We start from the raw sequence: 15,462 nt of genomic DNA, 5'->3' as shown, positions 1-15,462 counted from the left end.
GAGATGAGTGTTAAGGCCCATGTGATATCTTTGGAATGGGAAAGAAGGTGTTGTGGGACCAAGAGGGGCTTTTGGGCGCCATTTACTACCAGGATGGTAAGGTCTAAACCGGGCTGGTGGATGCCTCATCATGGCCTCAGGGTAAAAGTAACTTAGGTTATGGGTTGAGATTCCCCCCTCGCCCGTCCCGGGATACCAGTCACTGATGTGTGTGACCAGTCTGTGATCTTTAAAGTTGACTAAGATCACATCACCTTCGATGTCCTTGGGTCTAGTACCTACCCAGTGGCATCGCCTGGCCGAGACGATATCACCATTTAGGTGTGGGGGAAGTGGTCTATTTTTCCTCAACCAATAGATAACCTTATTTTTTAAATTTGCCTGGTGTTCTGGGTTACCTTCTGGCGGGGGCGGGACTCCTGTGAGTGCAATAACATAGTTTATGCACTCAGGCGGTAGATCAACGTTATTCCTTGATCTTCTATTAGAATGATGAGATGTGGTAGATGGGGGGTTTATGATATTATTATTGTTAGAATGCGTATTTTGGGGCCTTGTTTTGGAATAGGGTTTATCTGAGGTCGTGATATTTTTCAATGGGGCAATTTTATTGCTATTACTATTTATGGCATTGGAGTTACTATTCTGCAAGGATTTTGGAGGCCCAGCTGTAGGTGGTGGGTTCGCCTTAGGGACGCGTGTTTAGGAGGAGCGATTCTCTTTTTAATTATAAGCTTCTTTCTTCTCTTCCACGGAGGGGAGCCAGAAGAGGTTTTAGGGCGCTTGATAGAATCCCTAGGTGGTAATGTTGGAAGCTTTCCCTCAGAGATACCCAAGGTATGTTGGTCAGATCCAATTGGGGTAAAGACAGGAGAGGGTATGTTTTTATCATAAAGAGGGGCTGGTTCCACTGGGGGAGTACTTAAGTCAATGGTCTGAGTGTCAGTTACCTGGGAGTAAGTGGAGTCGGAAATAACAATAATGTCCTTCTGGTCAGGGGGATTCATCTGGAAAATAAGTGGGATATCCTCTATAAGGGAGGAAGTGTTAATATGATCTATGGGTGTAGATAGATCCATTAAGGATGTTAGGGATGTTATAGCTTCCTCATGGGGCTGGAGAGGTCTTAGCTTTAACTTTTCGATAGAGAGACGTCGCCCTGCTCGTTTCTCTGCAAGAGTGAGCTCCCTGTCAACGTCGCTCTTTATTTTAGCAAAAAATGTATCCAACGGTCCTAACAAAGGAGATCCTTGCGTTGCTGGCACCTGAGTTGCCTCAGAGGTAAACATCGCTGTGAGCGAATGAGGTAGGGAACAGAGGTGACAAACACTGATTAAATGAACAGGTAGGGGACACTGTGATAGCCGAACACAATTCTAAAATAAAATACACGTACCACACGAAGAAAAGCAAAGGCGTGCAAAAGGACCAATTTAGGGGCCGCAGAGGCAAAGAGAGTTGGCCCGGCCCGGCCTCAGTCGACCCCTGACGGCCACAGACGGTCCCGCCCTTGTCCCGTGCTTCTCCCGGCGCCCTCCCGCACGCTCCCGCGCTGCGGGGTATGTGCCTCCTTTAAATAGTTCGTTGGAGGGAAATCTAGGGGGTAGGCAGTGCCGGCAGGGAGAGCAGCCCAGCTGGTTCCAAGGGCGCGCAGGGACTCCTGGTCCTTGGAGTCTCTGCTGGTGCTCGCAGCCCTGCCGGTTGCCTACAAAAGATCCCCAGAGAGTCCGCTGCGCTATCGCCTATGTCAGAGGGCGATGCGGGACCCGCGTAGCGGGTCCGGCGAGGTCCTTACAGGCTGGAAACACAAACGCAGATCAGAGGGTGAAGACACGCTGGGTCCGCATGCAGCACGGTGAGAGCAGGAAAGCCTGGACAATTGTATCATGGTTCAAGCCAGGGATTATAGCCCCATATCTGTCATGTACTTACTCTGTGCTGTGGAAAAAAAGATTAATGGCCCTCAGAATGGGCTAATGGCCATTCTTGTGTCACTTGCCGAGCTGGCAATGCGTAAACACCAACATAATGTGCAGGAGGTGCGGGAGTAGCAAGGAAACAATTGAGCATGTGGCATGTCTCTGTCCTACATTACTCGATGACCGAAAGATCTTGTTAAAGAGCAAATGGAATAAACTTGGCCTTTGCACGTGTCAACAAGCTATCATTGCTTCAATGAACCCAGACAATTCACTGCTCAATATCTGGTTCAGCAAGTTTATGACAAGAGCAGCAAGAATATTTATAATCAGAGCGAGCCAGCTAGCAAACAATAGTCAACCATAAAAGGGAGGATTAAGTCGTCTGCTCCACTAAACAGCAGTTGACCATAGCCTTTTTCACACGGACCATTTCTTGCCCTCCTGTTTGCCCCAGGAACATTTAAACCACTATATGCAGGGACTTCACTATATTATTGGACCTGCGCTACCAGTGGTATTAATCACTCATTCCTAACGACTATGGTCTTGTTCTGTGGCCTTAGCAGATGTTAAATCAGAAGGGCCAACCACGGCCCCCAACTGTTTTCTAATTGCTCGTTATGAAGTTGCATTGCCTAGATGAAGGTAATATTTTACTAATAAAGATAGATTGCTTGTCTTTTTTAAATATTTACGGACAAATTTTACTTTTTAACTCCCTGTGATGATACGAACGAACTAAATGGACACTCCCAGGAAGATTCACAGAGAAAAAAAAACTAAATAAATAAATGCTTTAAGCTAAGACACAGTACCGAGATAAAATACGTGTCTCTTGCACTATGTGTAAATACTTTAGTAATATTGATACACGTTTTTATTATCATTGATACATGTTTACTATTGTAATGATTTGAATCAAACATTAAATTATTATTTTTTTTCATTTGTCTGCACTACAAATTCCTTGGAGAAGCCGACTGCCTTGAGCACGGGCGCCGTGTACATGGCTGCAATCAGGGCATCAAAAGCAGTCAGGCAGGCATCAGTTCTCATCACCTTACTGGGCTGCTTCTTGGAAGTCAGCTCAGTCAGTCTACCCCGGATATCATTAAACCGTTAACGCCAACAACGTCACCCGTCTTCATCCACCAGGAAACACCTGAAGCAAAGCAAGGGAAACCTATTGATCACTCCCTTTTGGACTTTTTCAAAACGGAAACAAATAAAATAAAAGATTAGACTGAAGGTCACGACTCCATAGCGTTTGAATCCACCGCCAGCTGGCCCCAGCTCTTACAAACCCTATAATCCACTGTATCGGTATTAAATTACCACTCAGATAAACTTGATTTACAAGTTGACCTTCTCAATAAACTAGCAGTATGCACAGCAGGGATTGACAACAAATTGGAAGGCTTGACTACCTTAATTACAAAAGCACAATCCAAAGTCAACCTGAACCAAGTGATATGCTGCTGCTCACCAATCATCGATAGCCTGTCCACGCTATCCCAGTTCCTTGCCCTGGTCCTGACAGAAGTAAGGAAATTACCATCAGGTTTGCAAGATACACCATACCACTCATGCTCACTCACAAACAATGTAACCACTCAGAAAGTTAATGATCAAAGCATTAACCATAATAAAACCAGCAATGGTAACAAGGTTCTATCAGCAAAAACTGATATCCTACTGGCCAACGTCTTAGCACCAGTACCGTCTCCAGATAAACAAGTGGCTCCTAAGGAGTGCAGTATCTTTCAAACTGCCATATTAAGTGATAAAAATAACATCACGTTAAAAAACAGAAACATTGCTTACAACTGAGACAAAGCAAGATACAGACACTCGAGACGTAGACTCGAGGTCAAGACCAATGAATAAACCTCTTCAAAACCAACATTCAAGCAAAAGGGAAAGGAAGAGACTAAGGAAAAAACGCAATAAACGCAGTACAGTGACCAAAAACACGACTAATGTCTCCTCCTATGCCGAAAAGGACAACACACAACGTGGCTCAATCAATTCGGATAGCATCTTTTCACTATCACAAAATCCATCTCCGCAAGTTACCACAGAGTTAATTAGTAGGTCGCTATCATTTCCCGCCAACAGTAAAAACCATAAGGATACATTCGTGGCCGGGGGCAAGGTCCTAGTAAAGTCCTCACACCAATTGACTCTAGATGAGTCAGGAAGAACCATCAAGTCGGAAACATTATCCCATATGCTCAAGATCAGACCCGAAGACCCGATAGCTTCAACAACTATGGTAAACTCACCAAAGGAAAACAAAAACTGGGAAAAGAAAGACCAGCATGAGGATGAGTATAGGTTAAGACGCAAGAAGAATTTTCAAATAACACTATTCAAGAACCAGGACATAATACAAATGGGCAAACATTCCCCCAAGATTGAGGACCACCAACCTCAAGAAGAACAAGTGGGACATAAGCAACAATTACCCAAAGGAGAGTCAATTTACCCCGGACAATAGATAAAATCATAAGACCCCAGGCCAGGTCTCGACAACAACAAATACAAAAACTAATTTGTTATTTATCCCCGAATATCACACCCAAGGACCACATGACATCCTGAATAGAGGGAACATTCTGAAACTCTTTATAAACATCCCTGAACTGCGCCATATCGAATCCAACAACATAATTCCAATAGAAGGATACCTGGAATATAGAGTCCCTGCTCAGAGGTTGTATATATCAGGCCGACCCAGCGGCGGTTTTTCAATCAACATCTCAGTTAACCTAACCATTAATATTGCTCAATTGACATTAAAGGAAGATTGGATCTCTGGCATAGGGGTAGATAACCCCAAACAGACTGACCAACTGATCTTGATCAATGTCTATATTTCACCAAGTATTAGGGAGAAAAAACCGAAGTTCAACCACCTATTTCAGACCCTGTGTAACCTAGAAAGTAACTACAAAAGACCAGCCAGTGTAGTATCTGGTGATTATAATACAACCCTTTTTCAAGAACTTCCCGAAGAATATGTCGCACCATGGCAACACATTCGAGAACAAACAAAATTCACCGGCACCAAATATAGCAAACTTGGCAAATAAATGTGCTACAATTCAGTGCTCTGGGCTACACAATCTTGAATGGTCGTTTCCCTAAGGACAATCCACTGAACTGGACAAGATCAAATGGTCATATTCACTCCTTCACAGACTACACCATCTGTAACAAGGAAATCCTCCCCTGATCAAGAATTATGACATAGTTGCTCGAGGTGACAGTGATCAGCGTCCCCAAGTGATCACCATGTCATTCCACTTTGCACATCATGCCGCGACAAGTCAAACCTCAGGAGGGGATTCTACCGAAAATCTCAAAAGACTTAAATGGTCAGATCCAATTATACCAGCAATAATGGGTAAATGTAGAGTCCTGCAAGACCCAAGGAGTACCGACGAATTATCACCAATCATAGCATGGGACATCTTCTCCCGGGAACTGCTCAAAAACTTTTCTCGTACTTCAGGAAAAACCAGAAAATACAAGCCAGCAATAACAACAGATGAAATGAAGAAATTAAAATCAATACGTAACAGTATGTTAAGACAAGTTCGTAGGCACCCAGGGGAAGATCAGAAATGTAAAGGTAGCGCAAAAAGCACTTCGTCATCAATATTCCTTGAAAAAAACAAACGTTCCGAACAGTTTTGGCTAAAAACTGATACACGCAAGTAGAAGCCATAACCCAAAAGCTTTCTGGTCACTCGTCAATTCCAAAACACACAAGCAAGGAGGACAAAATAGCGCCAACATCTCCAAAGCCGAATGGGTATTCTATTTAACAACCCATTGCGAGGAACAAGAAAAAGAAGTTGGTCCACCGGTAATGGCCCAACAACGCAACTGCTGCCAACCATTAGGCACAACGGATGCAGGTTCACCAAAGAAAAGAGCTGAATCAAACATAAGGATGCCACCGGCAACTAATATTAAAACTTCTCCCCAGCCCCCAGAACCATCCCAACATGTACTTACAAACTTTGGAATTATCATGGAAAAAACTGTTCGAATTATAACTGAGGGTCGCTCAGATGGAGCCCCAGGGCCAAATGGCCTACCACAGGCATTGTTTAAACAAGATACAGAATTCTGGGCCTATCCACTGGCACCCCTTTTTTCCTACTCCTGGACCAACTCTGTTTTAACAGAATTGTGGCATGGCGCTATCATACATCCAATCTATAAAGGAGGCAAGAGATCAGACCTGAAAAATGATAGGATGATCACTCTACTGGACGTAGAATCAAAATACTATCCGAACTGCTCCTTCAAGATCTGGTGTCTTGGGCAACAAAAAATCATTTATTACCTTTTAACCAGACAGGATTTGTGCAAAAATCAGGCACCATAACAAATTTGTTTGCAATATCTGTCTTGTTGGACAAAGCGGCTTCCTCAGGATTGTTAATGCATGGCTGCTTCGTGGACTTTAAGGTCGCCTTTGACCGCGTACCCTGAATTCTATTATGGTTCAAATTGTGGAAATGGGGGATTCCACCAATGCTTCTATGAGCAATAATTGTGCTACACACCAACACATGGATCCGCATAAAACTAGGGGACGGATCATATACCTCAAGGAAAATCCAAACATCACGCGGAGTGAAACAAGTTTGTGTGTTAGCGCCCCTCCTCTTCAATCTCTTCATCTCCGACTTATCAGAGTCACTCGACGAAGTTAATTCTCATCCACCAAAACTCGCTGGGATAAGAGTTAGTAATCTATTGTACGAGGAGGACTTAGTGCTGCTAAGCTACACCAGGGTTGGCCTGCAGAGACTTCTTGATCGATTGTCCCTTTACACCACTGGAAACAAACTGGAACTGAACCTAACAAATACAAGGGCAATCACCTTCGGGTCAAGGAAATACCGAGGCGGCAGTTGGCTGTACAAAGGCAAAAGTGTTGATAAAGTACCTGGGGATCCACATGGATAGAAGAGGCACATTCTCTAAACATAGAGATGAGGTAGAAATCAAACCTTTGAGAATCCAGGAGGCATTTAAGACCCTTGCCAGGCAACTGTCTGGGCCGAAGCCTGAGCCCACTCATAACTGTTATGAAGGCAAACATCATAAATGTTCTCACTTACAGCCAGGGCATGCAAGGGAAGTACAACACCCTCGTGAATAAAATAACAACAAGAATATTCAAACAAGTGTTGAGCCTTCCGAAATTTTCATCTCCTGCTCAAATACGTCTCGAGTTTGGCCTTCAAGACCATCAAGCAGTAGCGGCTGGAGCATTCATCAGGCTGTGTAATAAGTTGAGTACTTCCAGAGAAGAAAGCCTGGAGGCCCTCCTGTGGCAGGAAATCTCCGCTGGTCAACTTGGTACATCATATTGGCATTATCTACAAGACTCTCTAAAACTCCTGGTCTCAGAAGACATCTGGAGCTCGAGCACTCAAAATCCACATCAAAAGGAATGTCCGCAATTGGTCCTTCCATTCAGACAGAGCCCAACTGGCCCAACGTAAGCACGCCTGGACAAATGTAAATATAGCTTTATTCGATTTTCATATAAAATCATAAAAGCACAGCACATATATCAAGTCATAATCACAATTAATATATACTTACATATGCACATAAAAGATAAAAACAAGTGTGATAGTCGGACAAGTAAAAGAATTTCAGATGCTAAACATTTTAAATTGCAATATCTGGTGACTGAAACGAAGAGCAGGATAGGACCCACAAGAGGGATGCTTTACCACATGGATTTCCGCAACTTTATGACAGTTCTTAAAAAACAAGATACCGCAAAGATCACATGCTCATCTTCAAGTCTTAACAATCTTGAGAAAGCTGGCCTGCAATTTCTTTACCCCAGCGATTTAGGAGAGGTTTCAAGTAAAGTTTTCTGGGGTTAGAATAAAAAGTGCAAAAGAACATTATGTGCAGATTAGACTGTACTGCGATATTGTCGCATGTGCAGGACAGCTTAGTGGTTGACCAATTGTTCATATCTGGTAAAGTGACCATGCGATAAAAAAACCCAAGGCGTAAACGGGACAGGAGCATTCTATGATACGGACTAGGATCAACATTTAGGTACATTTGCAATCCTTCGTTGGGGGTGATTTCCTGGAAGTTTAACATGGTTTGTTTATGTTTTTCAGAATTCCATCTCAAAGTTTCCAGATGGGTGGCTAGTGTTTTTTTGAGAACTGATCTTGAAACCCCATCCAAAGATCTCGGGTTTTCATAATATTCTGGGTGTCCTATCTCGGTAAGTAAGGATCTTACATACAATAGCCATCTGAAATTTGCAACCCCATCTAGGGCTAGGCAGTCTTCTAGAAGGTCCCTGTTGAAACTGGCTTCACTTGTAGTCCATACCTTGTGCCATAAAAGAATAGGGGCCATCTTAATTATATCGCTCAGGTGCTTAACTCCTGTCTCGATATGCGTCATGAATGAAGATGTGGTTTTAGGTGCTCCCAGAAGATAGCTAATAAATTGATTCTCACAGCCCTGCAGGGATTGATCCTTCTCGATGCCCCATAATCCCGCCCCGTAGGTGGCTGTGGACACGCACTTCGCCCGATATATCTGAGTCAACTCTTTGATTGGTTTGCCACCCACTCTGTTGGAAAAAGCGCGCAGAGCGCCTATGGTGCAAATGAAAGCCAGTTTCCTAGCTTCAATCGCCTGTTTCCAACGGCACCGCCTTTCAAAGAGAACACCCAGGTAGCAAAACTTATCTACAGTGGCTATATACTGTTTATCCAGGAAAACATTACAGGGAGCCCTCTTTCGCTTATTGGTGCATGGCATAGTATATGTTTTGGAAATGTTCACTTTAAGTCCTCTATCCTGCATATAACCCGCAAATTTAGTCACCGCCCTCTGCAGTCCCACTTCAGTCTGGGACATTATGGCCGCATCATCGGCGTACAGAAGTATTGGCACAGGTAAACCTTTCACAATGGGGTAATCATTTGGGAAGAGGGAAAGATGTTGACCCACTGAGTTTATGTAATATGTGAATAGCCTTGGGGCCAAAATACATCCTTGTCTAACCCCTCTTGAAAGGGCAAATTTATCGGTACATTCCCCCTGCTTGCCATATCTCACTCTTGCCCCGCAGTTGTTATACAGCTCTCTAATAAAGGTGATTATACGGGCATCAATACCCATCTCGCCCAGCGTGGACCATAATAACATATGGTCCACGCAATCGAAAGCGGAGCTTAAATCAACGAAGGTTATAAAAAGCGATCCACCCCTCGCCTGAGTGTATTTAGCAGATAAAAGGGCCAAGTCTAAGCACTGCTCGGCTGTCCCTATGCCTTTCCTGAACCCATATTGAAGGTGTGACACAACATTGTGCTCCTCCTCCCATTCCTGAAGTCTCTTTAAAATAATCCTGCCTGCTATCTTCATTAGACCATCCAATAAGGATATTGGCCTGTAGCAGGCAGGATCGTCTCGGCTGCCCTTTTTAAAAATGGGGACCACTATTGCGTCCGACCAGGTATCAATAAACCCCTTTTGGTTACCCTTATTCAGCACGTTGGTAAGCAGGGGAGCCCAGAAGTCCGGTTCGGCTTTATACACGTCTACCGGGGTGCAATCGGGCCCCGCTGCTTTACCTGGTGCACTATCCCTAATTGCATCCTGGACTTCACCAACTGAAAAGATTAAGTCAATCGGGAATGAGCAACTTGGGGGATAAGAGTCCCTACTGATTTCTGTAGTTTGGGCTACAGTGGGGCTCGGCCCTAGGGGTGTAATAGTGTCAGCTGGCTTTGTGTGCTTATATAGTTGCCTAAAGTGGGTTAGCCATCTTTCACCCGTTATTGCTAGGTCTATTTTGGTACCACTGTTATTTGGGTGGTATATAGTTTTGACCATCCTCCAGAACTTAGTGGTGTTTTTCTGGGTGGATGCTTCTCTAAGTGTAACCCAGGCTTGCTTTTTTAGAGCCAATCTTCTTTCTTTTAATGCACGTTTATATAATTGCCTGGTGCTGCGGATTCTATGGGGGTCCCTTGGTTTATGGGCCAACACTTTTTTTAAAGCTTTTAGTGCTTTTGTGCACTTCACATCAAACCACCCTTCACTAGATGTGTTATTGTTGTTCACTACTCGGGTCAGCATATCTTTGATACGATGTTGAATGTTGACAAAGGCTGACATGACAGTCGGGGGGTCCGCGTGTTCCTCCAGGCAAACATTAACATCAATGGCACACTCAGAGAACAGTTTTTTCAGGAACTCACTTGGTACAATCTTCTCCCATTTTACCACATAGCCATTTGTTTTAGATAACTCAATCCTATATGGATACGTGGGAAGAATACCTTTGTTATCATACCGCCCCTTTACGTTTACACCAATTGAGAGGGGATAATGGTCGCTAAAAACATCTTTGCCAACCGCCCACGAGGTCAGAAACCCAGGATTAACAGTGTTTATCAATATAAAATCAATGGTTGAGTTACAACCTCTACCAAAGAAGGTTGGCTCAAACTGCGCGGGTGCGGAACAGGTCTGATTGGCAAAACAAAGGTCGAAATTAAAAACAAAACCATTTAACAACATCCCCATCTTTGTGTGAGAAAAATGAGTTGGATTGTCCGCCCCGAAGTCTGCGAGACCACACAAGGAAGAATCAGAATGTGAACAGATCGTACAATTGAAGTCCCCTGCCCATATTATTATTGCCCCCTTAAAGTGGTCAACGATACGCGTCAACTGGCGCAACATATTGGACATGGTGGGCTCCATTTCACTATCGGACATGTTATTATAAAAGTTTACCAATACAATTTTCTCATTCGTGCCCCAGTTAAAAGATAGAATTTGAAAATGGGTACTAGACAGAAAGTTATGAATCTTAACCTCTGCCGTTATTGAGACATAAACACAGAGTCCACCCTTATTATGGCCCTGTGCTGACGGCATAGCTGAAGAGTAAAAGGTTTGATACCCAAGGAGGTGCAGTTCTTCACAACACCATGTTTCTTGAAAACACAGGATGTCGTGCATGTGTATGGCGTCTAACCAGGCTTTGTTGGAAACTTTACTAGCTAGCCCGCCACTTTCCATGAAAGAAGAGAATTGAAATAGGGTACCTTGCTAATGGGCCCAGAGAGCTGAAACATGTTGACGCACCCATATATACATAGATATATGGTAATCTAGTTACTCGATTACATATATATATCGACATTTTTTAATTGACAGTGTCATTCCCCTTTTTCATTAAATAACCTTTGGAGATACACTGTTTTTTATAATATATTTACCCTCCCTATTATTTCTGGATACTTCTATCTGGACCAGAGGTAGCCTCGGGTGAGGCAGGCATACTACACGCTTTTTTGACTTCCCTATGAATATGCCATGACACCTGACGGGGCGGAAAAAAGATACACAGCATCGATTGAATCAGGCTGCCTATGAGGGTTGTCAATTTCGAACTAATGGTTCAGTAGATACTAGTGTCCATTCCTTTTTGATTAACTCCGGATCTAATCAGGGGAACTGAATGGACCGAAAATCCTCTTCCCTCACTTTTGATAGAAGTACCTTGCTAATGACCACATGTGTGCGGCCTTCACTCACAAGAGATCTTTGTGATTGCAGAGTTGGTGTGTTTGAAGTAGCAAGAGGAATCATAGGGGTAGGGATGGTGCGATTATAGGGAGATAATTGGGGCTGATGGAAAAAGATGGCAGGTATCAGGAGATCCCCCTGAGAATCTGTCCCCTCCGACGTATTGCCAAGATGCCTTTTAGACGGGCTGGATGACGAATAGTGGGCAGAAGCGTACTGACGGTTCTGGGAGCCCACATGCAGCTTTTCTGTGTTAATAGACTCGTAAAGTCATTCGTTGTCATCCAGTCCAGAGAGAGGGTTATAAAGGTTGGACAAGGGTATGTTCCAGGAGTCCTTGGGGTTGTAAGAATTTAAATCACCCCAATGCGGAGTAGGGTTATGAAAATTTTTCGGTGAAAAGGGTAGCTGGCATGAGTGAAAACAGAAATCATTGGAGGTGTCACATTGATTCTGACCCTTTGCCATCAACGTGTAATCTAATCTGTCGGGGACATGAGGTCTGTACGGTATTGGAGCATGGGCGAGCATAGAATGGGGGAGATGAGTGTTAAGGCCCATGTGATATCTTTGGAATGGGAAAGAAGGTGTTGTGGGACCAAGAGGGGCTTTTGGGCGCCATTTACTACCAGGATGGTAAGGTCTAAACCGGGCTGGTGGATGCCTCATCATGGCCTCAGGGTAAAAGTAACTTAGGTTATGGGTTGAGATTCCCCCCTCGCCCGTCCCGGGATACCAGTCACTGATGTGTGTGACCAGTCTGTGATCTTTAAAGTTGACTAAGATCACATCACCTTCGATGTCCTTGGGTCTAGTACCTACCCAGTGGCATCGCCTGGCCGAGACGATATCACCATTTAGGTGTGGGGGAAGTGGTCTATTTTTCCTCAACCAATAGATAACCTTATTTTTTAAATTTGCCTGGTGTTCTGGGTTACCTTCTGGCGGGGGCGGGACTCCTGTGAGTGCAATAACATAGTTTATGCACTCAGGCGGTAGATCAACGTTATTCCTTGATCTTCTATTAGAATGATGAGATGTGGTAGATGGGGGGTTTATGATATTATTATTGTTAGAATGCGTATTTTGGGGCCTTGTTTTGGAATAGGGTTTATCTGAGGTCGTGATATTTTTCAATGGGGCAATTTTATTGCTATTACTATTTATGGCATTGGAGTTACTATTCTGCAAGGATTTTGGAGGCCCAGCTGTAGGTGGTGGGTTCGCCTTAGGGACGCGTGTTTAGGAGGAGCGATTCTCTTTTTAATTATAAGCTTCTTTCTTCTCTTCCACGGAGGGGAGCCAGAAGAGGTTTTAGGGCGCTTGATAGAATCCCTAGGTGGTAATGTTGGAAGCTTTCCCTCAGAGATACCCAAGGTATGTTGGTCAGATCCAATTGGGGTAAAGACAGGAGAGGGTATGTTTTTATCATAAAGAGGGGCTGGTTCCACTGGGGGAGTACTTAAGTCAATGGTCTGAGTGTCAGTTACCTGGGAGTAAGTGGAGTCGGAAATAACAATAATGTCCTTCTGGTCAGGGGGATTCATCTGGAAAATGAGTGGGATATCCTCTATAAGGGAGGAAGTGTTAATATGATCTATGGGTGTAGATAGATCCATTAAGGATGTTAGGGATGTTATAGCTTCCTCATGGGGCTGGAGAGGTCTTAGCTTTAACTTTTCGATAGAGAGACGTCGCCCTGCTCGTTTCTCTGCAAAAGTGAGCTCCCTGTCAACGTCGCTCTTTATTTTAGCAAAAAATGTATCCAACGGTCCTAACAAAGGAGATCCTTGCGTTGCTGGCACCTGAGTTGCCTCAGAGGTAAACATCGCTGTGAGCGAATGAGGTAGGGAACAGAGGTGACAAACACTGATTAAATGAACAGGTAGGGGACACTGTGATAGCCGAACACAATTCTAAAATAAAATACACGTACCACACGAAGAAAAGCAAAGGCGTGCAAAAGGACCAATTTAGGGGCCGCAGAGGCAAAGAGAGTTGGCCCGGCCCGGCCTCAGTCGACCCCTGACGGCCACAGACGGTCCCGCCCTTGTCCCGTGCTTCTCCCGGCGCCCTCCCGCACGCTCCCGCGCTGCGGGGTATGTGCCTCCTTTAAATAGTTCGTTGGAGGGAAATCTAGGGGGTAGGCAGTGCCGGCAGGGAGAGCAGCCCAGCTGGTTCCAAGGGCGCGCAGGGACTCCTGGTCCTTGGAGTCCCTGCTGGTGCTCGCAGCCCTGCCGGTTGCCTACAAAAGATCCCCAGAGAGTCCGCTGCGCTATCGCCTATGTCAGAGGGCGATGCGGGACCCGCGTAGCGGGTCCGGCGAGGTCCTTACAGGCTGGAAACACAAACGCAGATCAGAGGGTGAAGACACGCTGGGTCCGCATGCAGCACGGTGAGAGCAGGAAAGCCTGGACAATTGTATCATGGTTCAAGCCAGGGATTATAGCCCCATATCTGTCATGTACTTACTCTGTGCTGTGGAAAAAAAGATTAATGGCCCTCAGAATGGGCTAATGGCCATTCTTGTGTCACTTGCCGAGCTGGCAATGCGTAAACACCAACATAATGTGCAGGAGGTGCGGGAGTAGCAAGGAAACAATTGAGCATGTGGCATGTCTCTGTCCTACATTACTCGATGACCGAAAGATCTTGTTAAAGAGCAAATGGAATAAACTTGGCCTTTGCACGTGTCAACAAGCTATCATTGCTTCAATGAACCCAGACAATTCACTGCTCAATATCTGGTTCAGCAAGTTTATGACAAGAGCAGCAAGAATATTTATAATCAGAGCGAGCCAGCTAGCAAACAATAGTCAACCATAAAAGGGAGGATTAAGTCGTCTGCTCCACTAAACAGCAGTTGACCATAGCCTTTTTCACACGGACCATTTCTTGCCCTCCTGTTTGCCCCAGGAACATTTAAACCACTATATGCAGGGACTTCACTATATTATTGGACCTGCGCTACCAGTGGTATTAATCACTCATTCCTAACGACTATGGTCTTGTTCTGTGGCCTTAGCAGATGTTAAATCAGAAGGGCCAACCACGGCCCCCAACTGTTTTCTAATTGCTCGTTATGAAGTTGCATTGCCTAGATGAAGGTAATATTTTACTAATAAAGATAGATTGCTTGTCTTTTTTAAATATTTACGGACAAATTTTACTTTTTAACTCCCTGTGATGATACGAACGAACTAAATGGACACTCCCAGGAAGATTCACAGAGAAAAAAAAACTAAATAAATAAATGCTTTAAGCTAAGACACAGTACCGAGATAAAATACGTGTCTCTTGCACTATGTGTAAATACTTTAGTAATATCGATACACGTTTTTATTATCATTGATACATGTTTACTATTGTAATGATTTGAATCAAACATTAAATTATTATTTTTTTTCATTTGTCTGCACTACAAATTCCTTGGAGAAGCCGACTGCCTTGAGCACGGGCGCCGTGTACATGGCTGCAATCAGGGCATCAAAAGCAGTCAGGCAGGCATCAGTTCTCATCACCTTACTGGGCTGCTTCTTGGAAGTCAGCTCAGTCAAGGGGACAACAATAGTGCCATAGCCCTTTACAAACCTCCTACAGTAACCAGTGAGACCTAAGAAGGCCCTCACCTCTGTCCTAGTCTTGGGAGTTCCCAAGCCATAATGGTATCAATCTTAAGTTGTCGGGCACCACCTGGCTACTAACTACCTGGTACCTTAAGTACACCACAGACCCCTGCCCGATCTGACAAATACCGGCATTGATCGTGAGGCCTACCTTTTGCAGTGCCTTCATCACTTCACAGAGGTGCTGTAGGTGTTCCTTCCAAGTGGAATTAAACACTGCAATGTCAGCCAGGAAGGTGGTGCTGGAATCCTCCAGTCTCGCCAACACCTGGTTAACCAACCTCTGAAAAGTG

The sequence above is a fragment of the Lissotriton helveticus genome, chromosome 6 (genome assembly GCF_964261635.1).
Source record: "Lissotriton helveticus chromosome 6, aLisHel1.1, whole genome shotgun sequence".
Classification (NCBI taxonomy): Eukaryota; Metazoa; Chordata; class Amphibia; order Caudata; family Salamandridae; genus Lissotriton; species Lissotriton helveticus.
This window is presented reverse-complemented; position numbering follows the sequence as displayed.